The sequence below is a fragment of the Pseudopipra pipra genome, chromosome 1 (assembly GCF_036250125.1).
Source record: "Pseudopipra pipra isolate bDixPip1 chromosome 1, bDixPip1.hap1, whole genome shotgun sequence".
In the NCBI taxonomy this organism is placed as follows: domain Eukaryota; kingdom Metazoa; phylum Chordata; class Aves; order Passeriformes; family Pipridae; genus Pseudopipra; species Pseudopipra pipra.
Window position 1 is genome coordinate 131,045,518 of NC_087549.1, and position 22,121 is coordinate 131,067,638.

A 22,121-nucleotide genomic window follows, 5' to 3' on the forward strand; every position below is an offset into this window, starting at 1 on the left:
AAATACCTTCCTAAGTATTGTGAACTCTTTTCCAGTCTCCATTTCAATATGTTGCTTGATGATTTGAATTGCATGAAATCAGAAAAAAAATCCTTTGAAAGGTTTCATGTTATGTATCTAGCGATAGTGGAAAATGCATTGAGCACAATTTTACCTTAACTGCAAATAGGTTTTACTCAGAAAATCGAGATATGTATATCACAGCATTCCTCTGAAGAAATAATATCCATTGACATGACATAAACAGAAATCTGATAAATTTTCATCAACGAGAAAACAAGAGGAGTGTTTGTATAATACCACTGGTAATTAGCACAGTGCCTATCTTGAATTTGTGAGCTGGTCACAGGGGTGCTTGCTTTTCAGTGTCATGAGCCAAGTGCTCTCCAAAAACATTAGCCTTTGCTGTACAGGTTGTAAAAAATGTATTAAGTCATTGACATAACAATAGTAATAGTAAAAGATCCCAATTTTGCTGCCTTTGTTAATTATCCTTAGATGAACCATATGTGACTTTCACTGAATGCCCATTAAAACAGAATATTGCATGTGGGAGCTGTTTAGAGATGTCATGCATGTCACACATGATGAAACACCAGTGGGAGGCATTTTAATAGTACATGTGTTTCCACAGTTTCCCCCCTCATCCTACACACATAACCAAAGAACTGTGTTCATTTTTGCTGCTCCTAATGCTAGTGAATATTCTGTCAATAAAGTTGGGTACACACAGATTCAAGTCAGTCAGAAATCAATGATAAGAAACTTTTACAATAATATTAAATATAATTTAATGTTAACTAAATTTAATTTAATTCAGCACCGTTTTTGGAAAATTGTATGCAATCAAAAGAAAATCTGTAAATTCACACAAATTTGCCTAAACAAGCCACAGAACACTAAAGATAGAAGAGAATGATTCACTGGCCGTCACTGAGCAGCTCCCTCAGTGGATGAAAACTTATTGAAATGTCAAGTAAGGCCCTTCCTGAACCTTATTTTGATCATCATCATCCATCACAGTCACTTACCTCTTCAGAGCTCAGGAGCCTCAAGTCCTGTCTGTTACTTTTAACACTTGAACAGTTTTGTTACATACAACAACTAATTCCTGTTTGATTTTTTTACCAAAGAGACAAAGAAAACACCCATGCACTTAGCAACTCTATAGCTTACAGATAAGACTAATTACATATTCTAGATACAATTACTTATTTTGAGTTAAAGAAAACAGTATTTCTCTTAATATACATGCATTCATTTGCAGCACAAATATTTAAGGCATTTATTAATCCGCTCATTTGTAGAGCCTTCACGAACTACGTATCCCAGCTAATTCTAAGATGTTCCTGGATAGTTTTAGAAAGTCCAACAGAAGCGATATATGGGATAATGGAAATGGTTGCCTAGAGAGACATATGGATGTTCTGCATTGACTGGGGTGACTGGACAGCCTCTTCTTGTAGGGTGACTAAAGCACATGCCACATGTGGTGGTATTAATATGTAGGTGGGTAAAGTTGCTGTAGCTTTCCTTCCCAGCATGGGTTTCTCACTGACATTTTTACAAGGACAGATTGTTGCTGAGTCGTGACAGGCTGAGCTCCTCCAGCCCTGCTGCATCAATAAGGGAACATTACATACTCCTGCAGAGAGACATGCCCAGCTAGGCAGAGGGCACAGCACTGCCTCCACCTAAAAACATCAAAAGCTTCCAGGTTTTAAAACTGGCTCTTCCATTTCTCTAATAGGTAGCAAATTAGAAAATAACCATGTTTCCTTTAGGGGCCTGATAATGTCATAGCCATAGGTTTGCATTTTAAAATTGCATTCCAGAGCCAGGTGTCTACTATTTTTGGTGCCTAAGAGGCATTCTTATGGAGATGTTGAGCACAAAGAAGTCCCAGTAAATTACTGAGTACAAAATGGTTGTGCCAGTGTTATTCTTTTATCTGTATTGGCAGATTGACTCAGCAGTGCTCGATGAACAGCTGGACTCAATGATCTTAGAGGTCTTTCCCAGCATAAATGATTCTATGATTCTCTGATTAATGAGCAGAATGAAGCAATCTAGTATTTCTTAGACTTAAAGACAGTTGTCTCTTTCTAAAAAAATTTCTTAACAATTTGCGAGAGTCTGACTACAATGATAACAAATATTTTAAAAACCTACCTTTAGACACAGTAAAAAAAAAAAAGACTGAGGTTGTACTTTGTGTGAGGCAGGGAAATTCAGCATTTTAAAAGTAAAATGTTGATGTATTAAGCCATTCCTCCTTCCTTGAACCGAAAGAGTAACACGAGCTTGGTGCAGATGTTAATGTTCTGAGTTTTGACAAGCCTTTGATAAACAAACATTAGATTAGATTTAAAAGCACAAATGGCATTAGATTCTCCAGTGCCCAGACATGTGCTGCACTTATTGGTCTACAGTAAATTACTTTTTTTATTAAGTTTCATTTTAAAATATGACATATTTCACGTATTTAGCACAGGTTCTGATCAGTACGACTAAATATTGCACTTGGGAACCTTTTTCCAAGGGAAAATCTCAACTGTAAAGGTTCAAAAGGTCAAATCAAATTGTTGATAATAATTGAGTTTTTCATTTCCATTTGCATATCTGTTAATTTGTTACATATTCTACCTAATTTTCCTGGTGAGTAGCTAGTCAGACTTTTCCTTGTGATGTATTTGAGACATTATTAGTTTTTCAGGATAACATTGATTTAATTCTTTATGGATTAGTCAAGGCTACCTTAATATTATAAGGTGACAAATGTGCAAATAAAATTGTAAATTAGCACACAAATTATTCTCTGATGCCAAAGTCTGCAGAAAACCTGTAGACAAGTTAACTGCAAATACTTACCTGCAGACTAGCCTTAACAGTATTTATAATTTTTATGAAGCAAATTACTTCTTTTACAAAGGTTCATTAAGCAATTTTTAAAGTATTTTTTATTCTGAAATCACTGTACATTACCAGCTACAATCAACCATTCAGTTAGTCCTTCAGAACATGCTAATAAGTATGTACTAATCTGTTGATTCAATTTAATAGTTCTCTATTGATCTAATTCAGATGTCTTGGGAGCTGTTCCCTGCTTCAGAAATGTCAGAAAATAATTGCTAATTTGATCTTTAATCTGATACTTGCTAAATTTCTCCATTACATAACTCTTCCATTGTTTCGACTCAGAAAAATGAAAGGGAGTGATAATGAGAAAGGGCAGTCAATTATAATAGTAAAGTGAAATGTCTTTTACCTTCTGTCTTTCCTCTGCAATGGAATGGAAGAACAGTGGTTCAGCATGCAGAAATCAGCAGGATTATGAACCCAAGGTAAATAAGAAGCACCTTGTTAACTATTTGGCTTAGATATTAGCAGGATTTTTACAAGAATCTAGCTGTACAGTCATATTTTCTTTTTTCCAATTTGCCAGTTTTTCTTTCCTTTTCACTTTAAATTTGTACCTTAAACTTACTTTATAAATGCAATAAGCATGCACAGACTGTAACTACCACAGACCACTATTAACCTCAATCATTTTGTTAAGTAGGTGTTCAGAGCACTCATACACTTCTAGCAGAGTTTGTGAGATGTGCTGTGATAAATGTGAATCTTCTCTAGACTGATCTGACATGCTAATTACCATGTAGGTCTGCATTACCACGTCTTCATAATTATGCCAGCGATGAACAATAACTGGGATATACTGCTGTAAATATTCTGTTGTAAATATGTTAATTTCTATTATTGTAAATTTCTTTGTATTTCTCTCCCTTCATATAAGTTGTTTGTAGTTATCCTCAATATGACATCCTGCAATGACATAAAAAATTATGTTCTCCCTGTACCATATTTGTACAGCCATATGTGTGATTTTTTTTCTTGAGGCCTTAATACTTAAATAGCCATATCCAGAACCAAAAGGACTGTTGCAAGGGAAGACTATGACTTTGCATTTAGTGACTTTGGATTTAAATAACTTGGTGGTGTTTGCTGTCTAATAACCACAAAAGTTGCGTGTGAAGAAAACAACCAACCAAACAACAATGACAACAACAACAACAAAAAAAAGGGAAAATGAACTGTTTATTAAAAGCATATTTTAGTATTAGGAACTGGACAAGAACTGCAGGAAGCAGCCAACCTCACAAACTCACTTTTCCAATGGTGCTGCCAAGGCCACTGAGAACTCTGAGTCTCTCCTACGGGGCCTCTTAATGCACTCATTTAAAAAAAATCTCATCTAGTTTGTCTACACTATCTCTCTGCTTTTTCTGCTGTAACTTTATGTACAAAAGTTCACTATGAAGCACTAATTAAACACCTGATTATTCAGAAAATATTTTCTTCTACTAGCTTCTTCTGAAATTCATATGTGCTTCGGAATTTGTCTGTTCAACTTTTATCCAAGACTCCACGGTTAAAGAAAAGCTCATAATAAATCATTTGGATACATGAAGAAAAATGGAGTTCTTTAAAGCAATCATTAATAAAAGTCTCTGCTGGACAAAATGGGTTGAGAAATTAATGAGTTTGTAAGCACTCAGTGGTTCCTCCATTTTCATGTTAACTGCCAGAACTGGAAAGTTTGGATATTTCTTGGCTAGGTTTCATCCTTCCTTCCCATAGGACAAGTTGCAGAAGGGTATTGTGTTCCTCTCCCTGGTCCCTCAATGCATTTCTTCTCAGCAATAATCCATAGCTCCAGAGCATGGAACCATGAAGCCCACACGAAATAGACAGTGGGATTACTAAACCCTAAGAAAATTCTGAAAGGAATATTTTACCCATGAAATAAATGGGTTTGTGATTTATTTTTTCACTTTTTTCCCCTAATGCATCTGTGTAATTTTACTGCCTTCCAGTGCACTGAATAGACCATATAAAAGGAGAGACAAATTGTTCCTGTCCGTATTTACCTGTGTGGGGACAGACCTTGAACACAGAACTGCCCAGTGAGACCTCAGATCCTTATTTACTCTGGAGTTCCCATCCCCTCCCAGACTGGTGAGTGAAGTGGGCTGTGACACTGACTTTTGACCATTCTCCCAGTAGGTTCTCTTCACACTTTTCCTTTGGAGCACCTAGCACTGAGCATAGCTGTCAGATGAGCTCTGCACCAGCCCAGTCTGCACTCAGTGAGGATGCAGCAGCATTCCCAGTGAGTGTAGGGTTTGCTCACACTGTTCCTCCCTTAATTTCTTTATCTCTGTTTTCTTCTTGCTTCAAGAGTCTCAGACAATGAGTGTCGGACATAGTTTTCTGAACACATCATCTAATAAATGCTACAAATATTTGAAGCTATTATGTATGAAAAAGAATACGGGTCTTTCTGAAAAGGGGAGAATTAAATCACCTTTTTCCTAATTGGAACAAGATTTTACAGTAGTATAATCACTTGCTCTTCACTTTATGGTCTTTATGGACTATTTCTGTTTACTATATTCAATGCATTGTAAAATGTAAAAGATATTTACACATAAATTATGCTACTGACTATATTCAAACCAAACACACCACCATTATTGTTACAAGAAGACTGGGTAAATTTGACTTCGATAATTTCAGATGGCTCTGCTGGAATTTAATATTAAAAAGCTACTTTGTAACGGTATTAAAAGAAGGATGATTGTTCTTTGTGCAAACGCATGAAAAATTCTATTTCAGATCTGAACTAGAAATGTTATAGTAGATTTAAAGTCAGATTCAAACCCATTTGCCTACAGAAAAAAAGGTAATTACTTGAACTGGTAACAAATTTCTTTATACAGTATGGTTATGATTTATAGAGCAGAGGTCATACAACCATATCACTGAAATGAGCCAGGTAATTTCTGATTGATTAGTGATTATACCTCCATGGCAAAACAGCAAGAGGCAAACACATCCATTTTTCTTCAAGGAAGCTCTCACTAAGGCCAGCAGGAGGTCTGCCAGATGAAGTGTCGTGTTGTGGCTACACACACACACACTGAAAGCCCACTTAGATGAGAAAATATTTTACATGTGTCACCGGCCTTTGCTCCTGGCTCCCCCAAGAATATTCTTCTTGTATACTTTGTATTTAATCATTGTAAATTAAAAGACTTTATCTAAGCATTTGATTTCATCCATTGACAAGCAAAAATAGTCAATAAATTTACTGGTTTTGCAAACACTACACTTGGTATTTTCTACGAAATGCTGTAGGAAATTTAATGCACATAATGAGACTGTTTGTAAGTAATTGATATCACATATGAGGCCAAAACTCTAGAAATATTTTTCAATTAATTTCAATCTCTGCTGCACTATTCAATTTTATATAATTAATTTAGTTTGGAATCGGTAGAACAAGATGCTTCAACAGCTTCTGAAAGTCAGTCATGACCAAACAGTCACTAGTCTCTCTGTTCAAATTGACAATATGTCAGGTAGCAAGAAGTTCATCTTTAAAGTTAAACAAAATCACGAGCTCATTTTACGGATGGCTATTATCTTGTGTTAGCCTTAACCTCCATTTCAGGTGTGATATAAACGATAGCCTCTTTAACATCATGTATAATCCTGAACTGCTGCTGTTATGGGCCTTACAGAGGCTGAGCATTTAGTCAATGACACTGCATAATGGTCTTCACTATTCTGCAGTCAAAATAGTAAAATCTTCTGCAAATATCCAGCTGCTAGAGAACGGGATTCCACAAAAAAATATTTTTGGCAGTTTCTGATAATAACCATGCTCTGGGTATGCTATATTTCACAGAGATGACACTTTGCAGGCTCTTTTCAGTCTTACGACTTCTATAATTTAAACTGTTTGTGCTGCATCCTGGTGACTATTAGCTCTTGTAGTGGCAGTGCTTACGCTGAATACATTTGTACACCATGACCACAGTGCTGTTTTCACAATCACTTCTCTCTGCAAGTGCAATCTATATGATTTTGTTTTAGTGGCATAAACACACTTGACAGTGCTCTGTTTACATGGTGATGCACAGTATTATTTACCACTCTATCCATCTGTACCATCTGTAAACTTTCCCAGCAACAATGTCATAGGGTCTTCATAGTCACTGAGAAAACCTGGTCAGCATTTGTCCAGGAAGAAGATTAGAGTAGTGCATTCAGAGCAGTAGCTCATCTGAAAGCTCTCTGCAGGAAGAGGAACATTAGTACAGGTAGGAAAAGAGAATGGAAAATAAAAAGGCTCCTCAAAACACACCTGGTGAGGTGTACTTGGGAATATAAATGTATAGTTTCTGAAGAAGCAAAGGTTTATGGTCTGTACATAACTACACACAGAGTTCCAAGTGCCACTGAACTACCATGATTGCGGAAAATGACAATACTTGATTAAAATATCCCTTGCCAAAGGTCTCTCAGAAACTACTTAACAATCTACCAAAGTATTTCCTGCTTCCTGTGCCTTTCTGTGTGCAGCGATCACCACTGTCTACTTCAGAACATGAAGTGAAATGCAAACTCAAGGAAAATATTCCCTTGTATCTGTGCGCTAATTTCACCTTGTTGGTGTCTTTAGATTGAATTAGGTGGTTGCCCTCACAACTGGTCCTAGTGTTCCAGCCTTAGGAAACAAGTGTTTGTGCCATGGTATATCTGCAATATGCAAAAGCATGGAGATACCATTTCTAGTACATCAGAAATCAGCTCGGGTCTGTCAGCTCAGGTATTTCTGCTTTCCATGTTTTATTGTAGACATAACGTCTGTGTGCGGAGAGGCTTGCACTGCACAGATACAGTAATGTAACGTAGCCTGAGTTAGCATGTAAGGACCTAGTTTTGCCATCATTCACTTACATTTTGTATACAAATATTCTTTAATTAAAATCACATCCAATTATATTTTCCCCTTCAGTTGTTGTCATTGGACCTCTTCAGTTGTCATTCACCATGGAAACACCACATCTGAAAGAGGAGTGACAGCTTTGCAAGAGGTATTGGCATTTCAGGTTTGTGACATTGCAACCCTTTGTTTACAAGCTGTCAAACACTCAAGGAAGTAAAAAAATATATATGACGACAAAAAAAAGCAAACTTATTGAAACATTTTTCAGTGAGTAATTGATGTTTTCCTTGATGAAGTTTTCCTTGATGTCCAGAGTTGTAGCAACTGAGACAAAACAAATCAGATTCAGAAAAGCAGTTAGACTCTCACCCCTTGATAGTTTTGAACTTCTGTTGTCATCCTGTAGATGGTAACATCTATCCAGATAATTTCTCATTAATAGGTGTGTGAAGTTAAAACCCAAGGCAAACTACCAATTAGCCTTGTCAAATCCATAATTTTTATCAGTGCTCCAAATATATTTATATGTCACATTTTCTGTTTGACATCTCTTGTTAAGGGAACAGCACAGAAACCATTTCCATGTCCAAACAATTTATTCTATAGGTGATCTAATCACTAACAACTTGTCATTAGTTTACGTGCTGTCATTTATTTTTGATGCAATAAATTTCAGGAATCACGTTTTTAATTTTGTAGGACCAAATGCCAGATTGTACTGTGCATAGCCATAGATAGAAAGCATGCAACCACTCTTAAACTTTTCAAGGCAAAAGAGCTTTAGGAGTCAACTGACAGAAAGACGAATAAACTGTCCAGGATAATGAAACCTGAAGAATTTATTAATTTGATATAATAAAATGGTTTTGCTATATTTAAAAGTCTCTTTATTTTTATGTAGTTGCTTTCAGTTCCATAGCCTGATGAATTGGGATCTATTAAGATCCATGTGTAGTCATGAAGTAAAACTGCTCTAAAGCCTCACTGGAGAACAATTAAATTTCTCGTCACAAAAATCTACTTACTTTTGATAGAGAAATCTTTTATTTGGGAAAAGAGTACCATGGGGTAACCTTTCAGCATTTTTTTCACTCTTTCCTCCTCTGTTTGGTTTTTAATTCATTGTTAGTACTTCCTTTATAATTTGTGGACAGAAAGGACAGAAAAAGGAATAAAGGGAACTCAATTTAGGTAAAGTCATGGGTAATGCCTGACAAAGTGGACAGTTGTTCCTTGGGAATTGTTTTACAAAGAAGAGCCGAAGAGACATGCACACCATGACTTGGGTTTATTTGAGGTTAAAATTTCAATTTGTCGCATTCTAACCTGCATTCCCCCATTCTTCCCCTCATATGAGCATCACGGCTTTGCAGCATGCTCAGCCTTCAACTCCTCTGTGTGCCCTACCATTACACCACTCCTGTTTTGTCTCCAGGATTTTAGCAATAGCTTCTAACAAGGTCCAAGATCTCCAAAACATGGGCCATGGCATTCTGCCACACGGGTAGTGCTTTTGCAATCCCAGAGCTATCATGGAAGCCTACCTAGTGTTCCTGCAATGGTCTCCACTCATCTCTCGTTTCCCAACTACCCTGGACTGTAGGAGCAAATAGTAGAGGCTGGCTTAGCTCCACTTATGCAGCCTAGAAGACTTTTCAAAAGGGTCACAGCAAGCATTAAACAGGAGAATCAGGTACCCTGTCCAAAATACATATTTTAAACAGAAATAACAATTTTCAAGGTAAAAAATGCAGAAGAACCAGATGATACTTTAAAAATTATTCAATATTTTTGCTTTACACATTTTTCATAAAACTCATCTCTAGCCTACTTAGGTAGGTAGAAAAGTTACTTATAGTTGTGACTTTTTGAGGTTGGAAATACCTCAATAGTGCAGCAAAAAAGTTAGGAAAACATTCAGGAAGATAGACAAGGTAATGGAGGAAAATCTGATAAAGAGTGAAACAAGGGTAAAAGATCACCATTCTGAAACACAGTTTGTAAAGGGAAGTTGTTGCCTTTAAAGCTGGCATCCCCTCAGAGAGAACTGAGAATGAACATCCTGTCATGAACCCACCAGAAAACTCTCAGGTCCGTATCTCAAAAGATAATTAGGTCAGGAGCTTCCATTGATTTCCAATTTATACACCCTAAAAACCTCTGTGCCTAATTTGGTACAAGGAAAGCTCGGCATGCTGAGGAGCCTGCAGGAAACGAATCTAATTAGAGTTTTGAAGAAATGTTAAAGCAATGCTGAGATGCTGTTTTTCTGCAGCAAGCACACCAGAACATTCAAAATAATGTATTTTCTTTAGCAAATATTTCTAAGCAATTAAAATCCATCAGTGTTAATGCCTTTTTAAATATATCAGTTAAATCTAAATGTAAACATCTTAGTAATGGGCAAACACTGAATATGAGCAACCATATAACAAATATAATGAAAACAATTTTTTTTAAGTTTCTTTGCAATTTTTTTGCCTCACCTCTATGATACAGGGATAGTTTGTATGTGATTCCTAGTATAAATTATCTTTCTCAGAAAGTTTAATAAAATTTACATTTCAAAATGCTTTTCTGTGTTTGAATTATGAAGAGACCATAATGGATCTGCAATGGTCATGGGTCCCCTGAATGAGCAATATGGTATCAAAAAGGATACAGTCTTCATGGTAGAAACTGGTTCTATTATGAAGCATTTGATACTGTTGTCTAACAAGTTACTATCCAAGTCTAAGATTTTAGGTAAAAAAAAAAATCCTTCAAATATCTTATTCTTTTGGCTTAAACTAGCATTGATGCTGTTCTTTTGTAATTTTCTAATTTTAAAAATAATAAATTCCTAAAACAATCTAATAAAATTATTCATGATCCCTAATGTCATAAGAACAGAACTGTTTTATGAAAATACACTTATTTACACTATAGTTTATCAATTTTTAATGGAATTCTCTATACTTTATAACTTCATCTGCTATAAACCGAATAATTTTCTGACAGTTATTTTCATACCTTAAGAACAAAACTATGAAAAAGGGCCCCCAAAATGTTAAATAACTTTACCAGAATTAATACCTTTAGAATACCTATGACTTTGAACAGTGAAGACTAAAGCTGCTAAATTAATATGTCCATGTGAATCTACACATCTGTGTCTGCACCAGGAGTTCCTTTTTTAAATGAAAACTTCTGAATTTGGATCCTCAGTCTTACTGACTGAAACTGTGTTAAACTATCAAGAAATAGAGTCCCAAATATTATTCTTTCTATGATATCCTGTCTAAAAGATCTTTTCAGCCATCTGTTTGGCTATACAAACAATTTGAACCATCTGGAAGGCACCAGTTTGCAGACCTTTGAGAGGGTTTCTAGATCATAATTAACTTGACATGATCCATGAAAACATCCTTTCAGTCACTCATACCCTGGCATAAAATTAACCTAATCTCTGAAAATAACACCAAGTTTACAGATAGCCAAGTGCACTCACAGCCCCTACGAAGAGCAAAGATTAGGGAAGGGGGTTGTAGTGTGACACAAACAAAACACACCGGTGCGATGGATAACCAAGTGCTCAGAGTCAACCCTCAAGGAACATGGATCCCTCCCCTTCTGGCCTGCAAATTCTTTCTCTCTCTGAGGAGAGTAGCTACAGAGAGCAGATGGCACGTCAGCTCTCGGATGTTTTACTGAACTCTGAATTTGTTCTCAAATTTTATGTCTAAACAACCTCATTCGGATCTTCTGTTCCACATCCAAACTCCTTATCTGAAGAAATTTTCCTGTTTGTCATTTTTCATGCAGTGATGGAAAGCACCTTTGTCAGCTATAGCTCCCCTCCACCACTGCATAGGTCTCTGTGGCCTCAGCCTCCTGCATCTGTATGTCAGGTGCCTCCAAATGTTCCTTCCCTGGGATACTCCTGGATAAGCCTCCACCAGCTGAGCTCTCAGGCAACAGTTTTGAATATAGCATAACCCGAGGGAAAAGTGTTCCCAGGATGTTGCTCTCTGCCTTTAATCAAGACAAAGGTTTGGAAGATAAATTCTCTGACACAGCTCCCAAGTGGAAAGGTCATTTCCTAGAAGGCTAGGTGTCTAGAGGTGCTGAAAAACTAATCTTTAGTTTTAACAGTTCCCCAAATATCTACAGTGGTTTTACTTTGAACTTTCCACAGCCATAGAACGATGTCAACTTAAGAGTTTCAGATCTTTTTTCATATGTTCAGATTGGGTGTATATGGAATATCTGGGACTGATATACCATAGCCTCTGCAGTACCTAAACCACTGAAAAATTTAAAACATTATTAAATTTATTTATAAACTTCAAAAATGCATAAACTTTATTAAGTTTGAGGGGCTTATTTTGTTCTATTTAAATGCAGATTTCCCAAATTTTTACTTGCACCCTTAACCATGAACAGAGATCACGGTGATTGCCTTCAGAAAGACTTTGGTTTCACTCAAGACTTTGTAAGGAAAAACTACACAGCAAAACTGCCTACAAACCCTATATCAACCTAGCGTATATGGAGTAAGAAGTGTTCAACAAACCATCTAGAGGAAATTACCCTTCTAGATTATTTCAAGGTAACTCTCACCAAAACAGGAAGAAATAACAGCAACAACAGAGAGATGAGTCCTGTTTTGGTCAATCTCATTACATCCAAAGAATGTGTCATTGAGGAAACCATTGCACTGAACGGAATACTGCTCAACTTTATTTTTAGAGCATGCTAACTAATGTGATTTGGTAAAAGCATCTATGAAATGGCTCTAAGAAATGTGTTTAATTGTTTTGTTGTGACCCAAAGGAAGATTATTACATGGAGCACAGGAGACATTTGTCTACAGGCAGGACTGTGCTGAAGATATGTGTCTTAGCAGAGACTCACATGGTAGAAGCAGCTAGCTGGTCTGACATAGTATCCTTACCTGGAGAATCTCTTTGTAATGAGATATCTCTGCTGCAGCCCCTTACCATTCACACAGTTCCAGACAGACATGTAAACAGATGCTTTGATGGGAAATCATTTTAAAAGTCTCCATTTTGAAATTTAGCTTCAAAGAGGAAGCTTTACTTTAGATAGCTCTAAAGTCAGAAAATTACTTAGTCTTGAGAGCTAAGCTGCATCATTTTATTCTAATTTAGGATGCAGTTTATGTTGATAAATTTAAAATTTATAATGCAAGAGGTGTTGATATTTTGAGAATATGCCAACTGATTGTTCTAATGATTAATGAATCATTCAGTTACAGTTGACACCTAAATTGCAGGACCAAGACTAACTGGTTGATCTGATGGTCTTAAAGGTATATTAAGTCAATCATCTAAAATGTTCGGCAACTTCTGATATTGTTATTGGGATCTGCAGACCTTGTCACATATTACTTACAAGAAGTAAGAAAAGTTCTTTGTGGAATAGTCAAACATTCTCTACCTACAAAATGGGCAAAGATATACAGAGATAGTGGTTATTTATGGGACACTGAACAAAAAATTCTTTTTTTTTGTTTTTACTGCCAGTTCTCTTGTTGATTCCTGCTGTGTTTATCTCATGAATCCCATTATCACTTTTCTGTCAGAAGGCTTAGAAAGGCTCATTTAAAGCAGGAATTACAGTTGCAATTAGCCCACTGATTATACTGAGCAGAGACTTGACCAAACCAGGAGCAGCTAATCTCCCCTCTGCTCTCCTACAGCCAAAACCTTCCAGCAGTATTTCCATGGTTGTCCTGCCAATGGATTCTTTCTGCCTTTATAAACACCTATCGAAAAAATTTTTTTGCCCTTTTGTTTAAAATTACTGCACCATATGGCCTTCTTGGCTTTGTTGGAAGTCTTATTTATTTCTTTTGGTATGTTCTACTTCTGTTGTTCAACTAGGAGATTTGGTTTCTGTGCCTCTTTTCCCCTCTTATCTTTAAACAACACAACAGCTTTTGTTCATAACCACAGTAACATTCTTAGCAAAAGCACTACCGTCTTTGTTGTTGTAGCCATAGATCTTTATAAAGGAAAACCCTCCCTGTACTTCTGAAATTATAAAATTAAATAATTTCTATATAAATTTTCATCTCTTTTAAAGTGTTTTTCCAGAATTACTTTATCTTACATTATTTACTACCAGATATCCCACCACAAAACCAAAATAAACTGTTTTTTCATGCAATGGCTTAAAGGCACTTTTGATAGAACAAGAACATTATCAAGTAATAATGTCTGAAAGCAAGCCTAACATCACATAAACATTTCAAAATTAATTAGTTTTTGCTAAATTACATTCTTGTGAAGAGATAAGTATTTTCCCTGTGCTAAAGAGAAAAAAAGATATCCAAGACCACACATTGTGTTTATGGTAGATACTAAAAATCTTTTCCCCTTATGTTCATGTATCCATGGGGCATCATGATTAATCATATTTTAAAAGTAGTGGTTTATACTTAAACAGTCTGCAAAAACAAGAACAAAAATATTTAACTAAGTCCCAAAATATCTCTGAGAGCAAGAAGTGAGTAGTTTACATGTATGGCAATGGATGCATGTCTACACTTAACTTTCTACTTGGAAAGGGAGAAGAATTTTCCAAATGCTGCAACATAAGCACATGTAATGAACTGCTTCCTTTTGCTTATTGATGTAGTTTACTTAAAGGATTGCAGTTTTATAATAATAAATTGACCATGTTAATATTACCTGGATATTATCAGTGACCTGCATTCTGAAGGCAAAATGGTCCTTGTGAACTACCAGTTGTATAAATTTTTAAGACTTACAAAACCACTGATTCCAGTTTTAAAAATCTTTGGACAAAATTCAGAAGTATCCTAAAAAAAAAGATAAAAATCTAAGCCTCTCTTTTCTTGGCCTAGTGCTCTAACTGGAGTTAAGGTTCTTACTCTTTTTCTGTCCTCATGAACCTCTTCTTTATGAACCATAAAGCATATCTCTAACAAAGGTCTCATTTTCAGATTATGTTAATTTTAAAAGTCCACATGCACTGCAGGAGCTAGCTGAGGAAGGACACCAGGAATCACATACCTAAGTCAATTCTGGCAGCAGATCTTTATTGGAAACATGCTGTCAGGAAACAGAAGGGGATGGCAGGGTACCTCTGAGCCAAAGCAAGGAGCAGGTCTTTCTTTCACTAGCTTTTTATTTACCAGGCTCCTTGGGTGCCTTGGCAGGATTGTAGGATATGAAGAAAACAGACTGTTTCTTCCTCTGTGTGTATGTGGGTACAAATCCTGTCCCTTGCAATGATAACACCCACAGTTCCATAGGATCCTGGAAAAAACTCAGGATGAAACTTGTGCAGGAAACACGAATTATTCCATGGCCTTCATGTGAGTTTTCTCCTTTCAGGCAGTGACTGGTCCCTGGCTATTAACCTGTAGTTATGCATGAACAGATTTTATTGAATATGTACACACTTTTAACCCATGAGTACAACATTTTGAAGTATCTGAAATTATAAACATCAATCTTTTATCATGCACAGAGAGCCCCACTTTAATTTGTATAAAATTGCCTACACTCTCCCCAAGGCACAACACAAATCTGTAAGATAAGTAATTTTGTGGGTTTTTTACTACGTTCAGTGAAAATTCACACAAATCAATGTCATATTTTGAACTGTCCCCTATGGTAGGGACCATGATATATTGCAAACACTTAACCAAATGTTCCTGTGAGGAAGCTCTTCTTGAGTTATTCATACACAGGTTTTACTGTCACCACACTCTTATAACTTCAGTGTGACTGAGGGCGGAACACCTATAAAACTAGTGCCCTGAGCTGTATTTTTATCAGTTTTAATTTGCAGTTTTAAAATGTATTTCCAAGGTCGATGAGGTTTTTCTCTGCAGGAGAGACCCATGGACCTGGCTAGCTCTGCCTTTGCTGGCAGGCTACTGCTGCCCTGAAATGTTTCAGCCCTGCCTCAGATTTGTTATGAAATTGTTACGTGGAGCCTGAAGTGAGCTTGTGGTAAGGAACTTTTTGGCACTGTGCTGTTAGGACCCCGAAAGTATCCCCTGCGCTTGGCATCCCTGTTTTTCCATGACCTGGGGAAAGGCCCCTGGACATGGTGGAGAGGCTCAGGGAGGCCATCAGCCCATGGAGACATCAGCCCAAGCAGAGCCCTGATGTGTACGCTCAAAGAAGCAAGTATAAATGCACATGGAGAGAAAAATAGCTGAGGTGTGAGACTTAGTAGCCTCAAAAAAATAAGCTGTAAGCATGCTCTCAAGAATCTTCTAGCATTCCACAGAAGAAATGGAGAATTCTCTGTTAGATTCATAATTTCTGCTCATATACAGAAAATCTGGGCCATTTTAGCAGCTTCTCTCTTCCGTAGCCGCATTTTCTAAGCTCTTAATCACAAACTGGGATCAAAACGCCAAATAAAAGTGAGATACTTCTCCAAACCTCATTTGTAAAGCATATGATATGAGGTTGTGCAAAAGCAAAGAGCTATATGAAAGTTTAGTATTAGCATTAGGACCCCAGGGGATAGAGCATGTTCAGTCCCTTGTGCTTAGTTCTGTCCCGTTCAATCCTAGTAAATGCTGTATCCAGCTTATGGGATACACAAGCCACATGCATCTCAAATGTGCAGCTCCAGACCACATTTTCACCTAACTAATCCCTACTTAGTTCTTTTCTCCTCAGGTATTTCCAGATTCCTGGAGTCTTTGACATTATGGAGAAATTTCCTCTGTATTCTATAAAATACATAGGAATAAGAAAAGTAGCCCTCTACCTTTCACATAAAAAAGAAGGAAACAAAGTTGTCGCTAACCAATTTTATTTATAATCTAAAATGTGGTATGCCAACATTGCCTACAGTCCTCCTTGGTAATCTCTTTTTTCTCTCATGAAACCCATAGGACTATAGCAGAACTCCTCCTATCAACTAAGACATATGTGCTTAGAAAGAACAAATGTGTTCTCTTTCATCAGACTGGAAAATGGAAAGATTAATGGTTTAGGATGAATTAAAGTAAGTTCTAAATTGTGTTTCTCTAAGTTGGTCATGGATAAAATTAAGAAGAAAAAAATACCAAAACAATAGAAAGGACTATGCAGCCAAACGTTCTGAAATATGATGGCTCCTATATCCAAAGGAGAAGGGCTGACAGCAGGCAATCTCCTATGATCAATGAATGTCTAGGAACATACATACTAAGTTACAGGCATTGTTGACAGAAACCTTTCCTTTGGTCATTATTAGCTCAGATGTGCTGTAATCCAAGAAGTTGTGTCTTTCAGATGGATTTGATCACACAGACACAGACATGTATATAGCCACATGTTTTCTGGACTGAGATGTGCTCATACTCCATGACTGTCCAAGTCTGAGCATGTGAATAGGCCCTAGACTGGTGGCTGATTCAAGGGATATTCCTTCGGTTTCTGGAGCAGCCACCCTGAAAGATGCATGTGAGAAAGGCCAGCTTTAAACAGTATTTAAAGAAGATATTCAGCACTTCTCCTTCCAATTAATAAAGAGAGGAGCAAGAAAGTTGTCATAAGTGGGAGCTTATTGCTGTAACTTAGCAGTTATCTTTGTTTATGATTACAGATAAACTTCACTTTCTGAAGGTGATAAATGATGTAGGAGAAGTTTCAGCTTCCCAAACAAGCTCCCAACACCATTTTGGCTGTTTGTAGCTGGTAAGTTTGTGACTCATTATCAGTACCACATGATTTTATTTTGTCTCAGGCTGAATAATTTTTTCTCCTGCCTCATCCTCCCAAGAACTTTCAAGTTAGAGGCATATGCATACATGAATATTCATGATGCCTTTAGGAAACATTTATGCAAATAGATATCCAGTTTTCGAAAACAAGAACAAAGAGTTCTAAGTGTGAAAGCAAATTTGCATTTTGGTTTCAATAAATAGGTGAGGATTTTTTTTTCCTGAGTTTTCAATCAATTTGACAAACTGAGACTGAGACTTAGCCCTATTGCCTAAATCCTGTGTAGGCAGAGATTTGCATATTCTGGTTGATGGCTTGCTGGTGTGCCATAGTGAAGGTAAATGGTGAATTCTGAGATCATCTTTCCGTTGCACTGACTTAAGTCCAAAGGTTTGAAGAGGGTTTGTAGGGGTTAGTAAGGAAATTTGGTGGGTTAAGAGCTGTCCACTAATGCAGAATTGTTAGGATCCCCTGGCATGATAGAAAATGGTAAAAGGGAACCTGGAGTGTTCAAAAAGTATCCACTTTGCAGTTCCTGAGACCCAAAGAGAGTAACTGAGGTTAGACAAGGTGGATTTCCCACCTGCCCCTCACGGGTTGACTCTGGTTTTTGCATAGCAACCTTTATGAAAAATCATTAGACTTTCTTCTTTGAGGCTCTTCCAACCTGCAGTGCAAAGCCTAGTGACAATCACACACATAACTGCTGACTGTTATCCCTTATTCTCCTGCTGGACACCTGCCAGGAATGTCTAGCTTCACCTTCTCTATCACCTCCCAGTAAGTAGCTGAGGACATCAATAAGACACTTTTGTAGTTTTCTTCTTTAAAGGTTGAAGGAAACAATCTGTCAGCCTCTTCTAATATGCCGTATGCTCCACCTAATAAGCTCAGTGGCCCTCACTTGGACTTGCTAAAACATGCCAATGTCTCTCTCGTATTGAGGAGCCCACAATTGGACACAATTCCAGTTCCGGTCTCCTCTGTGCTTAACAGATGGAAAAATCAACTCCTTCAACTTTCTTGTTGTGGTCTTGCCTATTACTGCAGTTTAATCCCAACTGGCAACTAAGCACCACACAGACACTTGCTCCCTCCTCCCAGGTGGGATGGGGAAGCGAATCAGAAGGGTAAAAGTGAGAAAATTTTGGGCTGAGATAAAGACAGTTAAATAGGTAAAACAAAGGCTCCATACACAATCAAAGCAAGACCAAGAATTCATTCACCACTTCCCATGGTCAGGCAAGTGTTCAGTCACCTCCAGGAAAGCAGAGTTCTATCATGTGTAACAGTGATTGGGAACTCCATAACTCTAAATGTCTCCTCCTTTCCTTCTTCTCCCTCCAGCTTCATATGCTGAGAATGATGCCATATGGATATCTCGTGGGTCAATTGGGGTCAGCTGTCCTGGCTGTGTCCCCTCCCAATTTCTTGTGTACCCCCAGCCCACTCTCTGGGAGGACAGTGTGAGAAGCAGAAAAGACCTTGATTCTGTGCAAGTGCTGCTCAGCCATAGCTAAAACATCCCTGAACTATCAACACTGCTTCCAGCACAAAACTGAAACAGCCCCATACCAGCTACTGCAGAGAAAATTAACTCCACCCCAGCCCAAACCAGCACATCTATGTCTGCTCTGCAGACATGCTATTGCTCAGTGCCTCCACTAATCTATGCTTTCCATCATCATTGGCAATAAAAAAGGCAATGGTTAAATTGTGGCCTACAGTCAGTAAAATGTCTTCCATTCATTAAATTTAATGAATTCAGTTATTAAAAGTTGTTTAAAAAGCACTTACATTAAATATTCGTGAATAATAGTTAATTCTTAGCGTTCTACTTTCTGCTGTAAATACCACTGTAAGACCTAGAATTTCCTGGAAATATCTTTCATTTGAAGAGGGGGATAAAATTAGTGTGAAGATGTCAGGGCTTCTAGAATGTGACAGAACTTAAGCAGGAGTTGGCAGTTAATATTTGTCAAAAGTCATCAGAAATACAAACTGTTGTGGGATGTGGTTAACACCATGCTAGTGCGAGAATTAACTCTTTTCTTTGTGGTGATGAAAGGGACTATATTTTCCCTGATTCACTTACTTACTCGAAAACGTTTGCTTCAGTCTTATAGGATTGATTTCATATGCTTTGTGAAGCTGGACAGTACTCTTTCTGATACAGCTAGGAGTTTTTTTATCTCATGGTTATGCCACTCTTCCTTTTACTTCTTTGCATTTTAATCTTTTTTTTTTCAGAAAGATAGGATGATGACTGTACGTCTCTGCATTTGATATAAATGAAAAAGTGATTTGTTCAGAGGGTTGTTTTTTGAAATACATAAGCATGAAATCACTGAGGTTAGGGAAGCTGCAGTTCCCTACTAATATCATATAGTAAAAGCAGGATTCAAATAATTCCATCAGTATATTGTGACTTCACATCATCTATTTAAATTAATGATGAATCAAATTTTTTTTTAAATAAAATCTAAGCCATGGGGATGCAGCAGGGATGTTAAAAGATGTTCTATTTTGGAAGAAATGCACCTTTGCACATGAATTTTCAAAGAGAAGTGGGTGAGGCAAGAGCTCTTTTCTTGACATAAGATACTAAGATGTGAAGATACATCTTCTATGCTGCAGAGCAGGCCACAAGTATATGATCTAATATTGAATGTGTTCATAGCAGAACCAGAAAGCTTTTTCAGGAAAAACATAACTCATGCATGATTCCATAAAAACAGGTCTAAACTGATTTGAATACTGAAGCCAGTATTTCTGGCTTCACTAAGCCATAAGAATATGAGAGACTGGATGGTGCTAATTCAGCAAATACTGGTCCTTTCCATTGCAGACCTCAGAAGTTTGCCAGAAGAGCTTCTACCTTGAAATATGTGGTCTTCAAAAAAGGATACTATTAGATTTACTCTGAATAATTTTACATGTAAGGATATAGGTTCTATGACGTGGTTAATCTTGATCTACATCAGTGAAGAACAAAAGATAACTAATGATGCATCATTACAATTTGAAATGCTATATTCATATCTTCTACATTGTAATAGAAACAGATTTGCTTCTTTGTTAAGAGCTGTACATGTGTTTAAGGCACTTGACAAAATGGACAAATCCATTCCCATGCAGTTTATGTCTGTTGTGTCTTGTAGTGCTTTAGCTCATCTGATCTTTGCCAAGTTTACTGTAAAAAATTTAAGGGGACAGAACAAAGCTTATTATTAATAATAAGTACAGAAAACCACAGCTGACTGGCTCTAGTTTTCAGCAGTTTCTCTTCAAGTGGGAGGTCGGATTATAGATGTCCAGAGGTTATTTCTGTGACTCACACTGCTTTTTCATTACAAATCAAAAATGCAATGATTCTTCTTGGATTTTTGCATTATTAAAACTCTTATTATTTAACCATTAATTATTGACTCTTTAAAATGTATTTATGTGCATGGGAAGCATTGGGGCATAAGAAGTTTGTCAAATGTTATTTTCAGGACCCTGTGTTTTCAATAATATAACTACAGCGAGTTTCCTTTCTGATGTTATTTTCTCAGATTCAGGATGTTTTGAAAAGATCTTGTTAATGTTGCTCAAGAACTTTCTTGCTGACTGCAACTGCTTCAGAAAACCCTACATTTTTATAATGAAAAGGGACAGATAAAATTACAAAGCATGTGCTATAAGATAAATTTAAGCAAGATATTGTTTACTAAAATATTGCAGTTTAAAGATCAATAAATTCTAACTGATGTAGTTTGATTGAACAGAATAAATTTAAAAATAATCCAGTTTGCCACTAAGACATAAAAGGAAAGAGGTGGTCAAGCTACATTACATTAATCTCTTTTGGTGATGAATTATAAACAGCCAAGTAGGATGTAGCATAGAGTTGTGTCCTCTGATATCTATTCGCAGCAATATGTTCAGTCTCATTTACTGTGCTATTCCTTTAGTTTCAGGAAAATCAAGTACCACCAAAATGAGTCCTCACTTGGAAACCACTGATGTTTTTTTCCTGGGACAGTTTATTCCATTCATTTGTCTATTTAAAGAAGTCTCCACAGATGCCCTAAGTTAATAAAACTTCTCCACTGAAAGGGATGGATGTGATAGAATTTTTTCCTGGGATAGAGATACTGAGACTTATCTGAATAAAACATTGTAATTGAGACCTACCAGGTTGTCTACTACCTATCTAGTTGTCTACCTGTGTGGAAAGCTTTTCACAGATAGTTTCTTGTTTCTTTTTTTTTCTTTAAGAAATGGTTATGCCACTTTAAGAAATCTTTAAGAAATGTATTCCTAACCCAAAGATCTTTTCCCCTATACAAAATGTAAGGCCAGAACTACTTCTTTTCCTAAACTGCAGTATCTTGCAGTTGTTTTTTGCTTTGGCATAAACCAGCTCTTTCTCATGTAAAAACCTTCAAATTGCTGCTGCAGAAATTGAACTGACTGCTTGAATAACATGGCCACTGCTTTGACTTCCTGCAGCAGTGTCCTGCTTTCCATTCCTCTCTTGGAAACTTAGTCTCATCTGGCCTGTCATCACTTAAAAACTGAGTAAATAATATCTCCTCTCCAAACCACCTTCATTTTGCCAAAGATTCTGA